This window comes from Trichechus manatus, unplaced genomic scaffold (assembly GCF_000243295.1).
Source record: "Trichechus manatus latirostris isolate Lorelei unplaced genomic scaffold, TriManLat1.0 scaffold00174, whole genome shotgun sequence".
Taxonomy (NCBI): Eukaryota; Metazoa; Chordata; class Mammalia; order Sirenia; family Trichechidae; genus Trichechus; species Trichechus manatus.
Window position 1 is genome coordinate 1,198,722 of NW_004444110.1, and position 5,546 is coordinate 1,204,267.

The following is a 5,546-nucleotide window of genomic DNA, read 5'->3' on the forward strand; positions in this document are numbered from 1 at the left end:
CAGAGAGGGTCAGGAGCTGGTTGAATGGACACAGGAAATCCAGGGTGGAAAGGAGGGGTGTGCTGTCACAGTATAGGGAGAGCAACTAGGGTCACATAACTATGAATTTTCAAATGAGAGACTAAGTTGAATTGTAAACTTTCACTTAAAGCACAACAATAAAGAAATTAGGTTCCTATTTGAGTCCCACTTTAGGCATTCTCTGCTTCAAAGAAACAGGATGCCAACAAGTTCTGAATAATAAAAATTTTCAATGGCTTTCAATATTATACATAATCATTAGACATGAGATTTTAAAAAGGGCTTAAGTACAAATTTGCCCTATTTCCGGCACTGTGATAATGCCATAAAATGAAAATAGCAATTTAAAACAAACCTGTAGTGGCTGGTGGACGCAGCGGGTAGGGAGGCAGGTGGGCTGACGTGGGCGCGCCTAGCAGCCTCCAGCCCCGCGGCCTTGCCTCCGTCTCCCTTCCCACCCGGGGCCAGGACACCGCAGTTCCAGACCTGCGAGCAGTTCTGCCGCGCAGCCGAGAAGCTCTACCTCGCCGACCCTATAAAGGCACGTGTGGTTCTCAAAAAGAGGCATATTGATGGGAGTTTGTGTATTAAAGTAACAGGTAGTTTAGTTTGGTGTATAGAACAGACCAAGCTCAAGATGTAAAAAAGATTGAGAAGTTCCACAGTCAACTAATGCGACTTACGGTAGCCAAGGAATCCTGTAGTGTTGCCATAGAAACATACTGAATGGTTTAAAATGAAGACTGTCGTGTTTTAGGAAGTAAGTACCTTTTGAATTTGAGAAAGTTTTGGGACATAAAATACTTTGTGTAACTGAGTGCGCTAGTCAACATCTGATCAATATCAGAGATCTTTTTTTGCACTTTTTTAATGTTTAGAAAGCTAGAGAGCCTTTACTTTTTGAAACTGAGCAAGATATGCATCTAAGAAACCTTTCACAGATTATTTTGTGTTGGGCAAAATACATAATTATTTCTCTGGTAAAGTTGTATTAATAATTTGAAAATAAGGTATCAAGAGAAGCCAGTTGTTCCTTAAATTTAATCTATCTTGAAAAGAAAATGTGAACATTTTGCTGGATTGATATTTCTTTTGGAGCATAAAAATGTGTGCTACTGATGACCAACAAATATAAAATATGATCACTGCAATTAACTATGCACATCGTATTTCTAATTATGTATAGTAGTATAATCTCAATTAGCTCCAGAAGTAATTTGGAATGACAAGTATGCTTTACCTTAACCTTTCCAGATTTAAACTATGTTTTTGAGTAAGGGATTTGTATTGTCATCACTTAGTGAGTTATGACTTACTCTGAATCCATTTTTCAGTGATCAAAAACAACTGCAGTTACTTTGAATGGATAAACCGAATGATGATCTCTAATAGACTGAAATCACCATATTACAGAAATATTTACTACATATTTCCAACCTATAGTTTCTCAGAAGGGCTAAGGATTATTTGAATTGTTAAATCTTTGCATACCTCTATGACACCCTTCCCCATTGTTTCTCTTGGTATTAAGTATGACTCACAATTGTTATGTTTTCCAGTAAACCAGAGTATGATATTATTTGATATTCATTGTATATTTGTAACCTGAATTTTACCACCTAAATGTAATTTTCACATGTTGGTTCCCCAAAAATGAAATGAAGGGACTACATTAAAATATTTTTTGTTAGGAATTTGTCATGTTGAGCAACACTTTAGTATGGAAAGTTCCATTATCAGTATGAATTTAGGCATGTTTCAAAGAGGTCAGCCAATAAAATATTACATAAATATAAAAAATGAAAAGTAAAAAAATAGATCTGTAACTATTCAAAATTTCTGTGGTTCGGTTTGACAAAGCTATGGAAAACAAGTGCATTGCTGGTGGGAGTGACAAACATCATGTGAGGATTGTCTACAAGCCATGGAATGCCCAAGACTACCTACAAGTAGGGAATTAAGGCCCATACCCTGATTTGGAGTTCTAGCCTCCAAAACTATGAGAAAATAAATATCAGTTCTTTAAAACTGTGCACTTATGGTATTTCTGTTACAGCAGTACTAGGCAACTAAGACAAAGGTAGTATGGAAAGTGGTTTACTGATGGGTTAGGGGGACATGACTGGAAAGCAGGAAGACCTGTTGTAGGCTACTGCAGCAGTCCCAGCCAAGAGACACTGGTTGCTTGAACTAGGGTGGTAGCAGTGGAAGTGCTAAGAAATGAACTCATTCAGGGTATGTTTTAGAGATAGAGCTAAGAGAACTAACTGATGCAGCGGGGGTTGAGGAAAACAGAAAAGTCAAGGACAATTCCTAGGCATGGCCAGAGAAAATGTATTAATTGTATTAGAAATCAGAAGAAGCCCCACACCAAGGAACTGGCTAGCAAAGTGTGGCTAGAATTCAGCCCCTAACTCCGCCATCGGCCTAGTGTACTTGTTCACAACCTTACACCTGGCCTTGCTCCTAGGTTTTTGGTTTGAACAATTAGGTTAATGATGGTATGTACTGAGATGGGGAATACACTATTATATACAATTTTCCATGCCAAATAATAAGGGACAGTCATCAAGTATGAAGGATGAGAATACTATATAGTTCAGCATTGTCAAAATGCCCTGTAAGCCTTATAGTTTGGGCCATATGATGTTTAAATTTATATCAATATGTCAGAAATATGTGGGAACAGTACTAAAAGCCTGTATCCACTAGGCAATGAATCATGTGTTAATAGCAATATTTATATGGTATCAAAGCTAAGACAGTTTACTAAAAGCAACACATAGCAACATGCAGTGTAGTCTTAAAATATAAAATTGTTTACACTGAAATGCCTTAAATATTTACCTTTTTTTTTTCTTACATTAGAATTCTTTGAGAATTGTTAGGTAAATTATGTGGATTATCTATCCCAGTGCCTGAATAGAATATATCTCAACTAAAATATATCAGGCTGTGTAAAAACTTTAATCAAATTTCAAATATGAGGACCAAAAACATCATACTGTATCTTTCCAGCCTTCATATGATAAACTTAACATGTTTATTGTGGTTGAAACAAAATGGAAAGAGCCACTAGAAATTTGATAAAGCAGGAAAAATATGTATGAGCTGATAACCATTTTGGTTCAATTTATAAGGCTGGCTATTTTCCAACCATAGTATTTACTTTTTACTATAAACTCCAAGATCAGGGCTGAATCTTAACTCTTGTATCCCCAGCTTCCATCCTGGTGATCGACTCTATGTAGGTATTCGCTCAGTGTTTAACATTGTGGAATAAATGCGTGTTGACTATGTTCAGGCTTTTCCCCTCAATTTCTCTTTCATGGGAAAGCAAAGTAAACAGAACGGATAAGACTTTGCATGGGTTAGACAGACAATAAATAAAATACAGTCAGATGGTGAGAAGGTTCATAAAAAAAAAAAAAGCAGGAGCAGGATATAAAGAGTGATGTGAGGTGGTGTGCTTATGTATGTGTGAATGTATACATACCATTTTAGGTAGGAAAGGCTTCTGCTGTAAAGTGACATTTGAGCAGAGAATGTTCTAAAAGAGGGAAAGAATAAACCAAGGGGATATTTGGGGGGATCTTCCCAGGCTGAGGGGATTAAAGTTGTGAGGTAGGAGCCAGCCTGTCATGTTTAATAACAAAAAGGTCACCATGGCTGGAGCAAAATGATCAAAAAGGCAGTTGTAAGAAATGAAGTCAAAGACGAAGGGGAAAATCATGCAGGGACTACCAAGCCATTGTGAAAACACTGGCTTATATTCCCAGGTGAGATAAGTCATACGAGGGGTTTATAGCAGGAGGATGAATGAACCTTTCGTTACTGTAGAGAAATTCAACTATAGGAGGAGAAGGTATAAAAATGAGAACAAATGAAAAATTTGTAGTAATGTGTTTATAGCATATGAGGGAGGAATTGGGAATATACTGTGAAAAGATTATTACACATTAAGTGGTATATTATTATTTAAATATAGATTCAAATTATTTTAAAAGATACATTGTAAACCCTACAGCAATCACTAAAACATTTTTTAAGAGGTATAAATATTAAGTCAATAGAGGAGACAAAATAGAATCACAAAACAATATATAGCTAAACCAAAAGGGGCAGAAAAAAGAAAAAGTGAAACAAATAGAAAACAGCTAGCAAGATTAAAGATTTTAACCAATGACATTAATAACTCTTCAAATGTTAATGGTCTCAATACACCAGTGAGAAGACAAAGTGTCAGACTGGATTTAAAAAAATGATCCAACTATATATTGCCTACAATAAATCCACTTTAAATATAAAGACAGATAGGTTGAAAGTAAGAATGGAGAAAAGTATACTATGAAAACACTAACCAAAAGAAAGTTGGAGTACCTACATTAATTTCAGAAAAAGCAGACTTCAGAATAAGGAATATTATCGAGATAAGGACAGACATGAAAGAAAGTGGCCAATTTTCCAAGGAGACATAATACTCATAAATGTGCACGTACTCAACAACAGAACTTCAAAATACGTGGGGCAAAACTAATGGATATGAAGAGAAACAGACATATCCACAATTATTACTGAAGACATTAAGATGCCTCTATCAGTAATTCATAGAACAAGCAAGCAGAAAATCAGTAAGTATAGAGATGACCTAAACAACACTGTAAACCTGGCTGATCTAGTTAATATTTATAGACCACTCTGCCAACAAGAGCAGAATACAGATTCTTCTCACGTGCACATGGAATATCCACCAAGATATACCATATTCTGGGCCATTAATAGAAAACAAAAACAAAATTAAAAAAAAAAAAAACTTAAATCTAAAAGAATAGAAATCAGACATAGTATGTTCTCAAAGCACAACAGAATTAAACTAGAAATCAGTAACAGAAACATCTGAAAAAATTTAGAAATATTTAGAAATTAAACAACACACTTCTAAATAACCCATGAGTCAAAGGGGAAGTCCCAAGGGAAATTAAAAAAATATTTTAAACTGAATGAAATGGACACACAATGCACAAAAATATGTAGGATACAGCTAAAGCAGTGCTTAGAAGTTTATAGAATTAAATTATTTTAGAAGCAATCTAAAATCGGTAACCTAAGCTTCAAACTAAAGAGATTAAAGAGAAAGAATACCAAATTCTACCCAAAAGAAGCAGAGGAAGGACATAATAGAGATTACAGCAGAAATCAATAAAACTGAAACAGAAAAATCAATGAGACCAAAAGCTAGTTCTTTCAAAAGATCAATGAAATCAATTAACCTCTAGCCAGGTTGAACAAGAAGAAGCACAGAAGACACGAGTTATCAGTATTAGGAATAAAAGAGAAGATACACTGCTACCAATCCCACAAACACAAAGAAGAGAATACTACAAATACATATATATATGCCCATATATTGGACAAAACCTAGATGAAAAGGGCCAATTACTTCAAAGACGCAAACAACCAAAATTCACTTAAGAAAAAACAGACGACCTAAACAGTCTTGTATCTATAAAAGAAATTTAATTTTT

General features: G+C 35.2%; 1 pseudogene; it reads left to right on the plus strand.

The window, feature by feature from the left end:
* The window catches only part of LOC101341946 (signal recognition particle 9 kDa protein-like), a 21,178-nt pseudogene extending 20,145 nt beyond the window's left edge, over positions 1–1,033 (plus strand).
* The last annotated feature ends 4,513 nt before the right edge of the window (positions 1,034–5,546 follow it).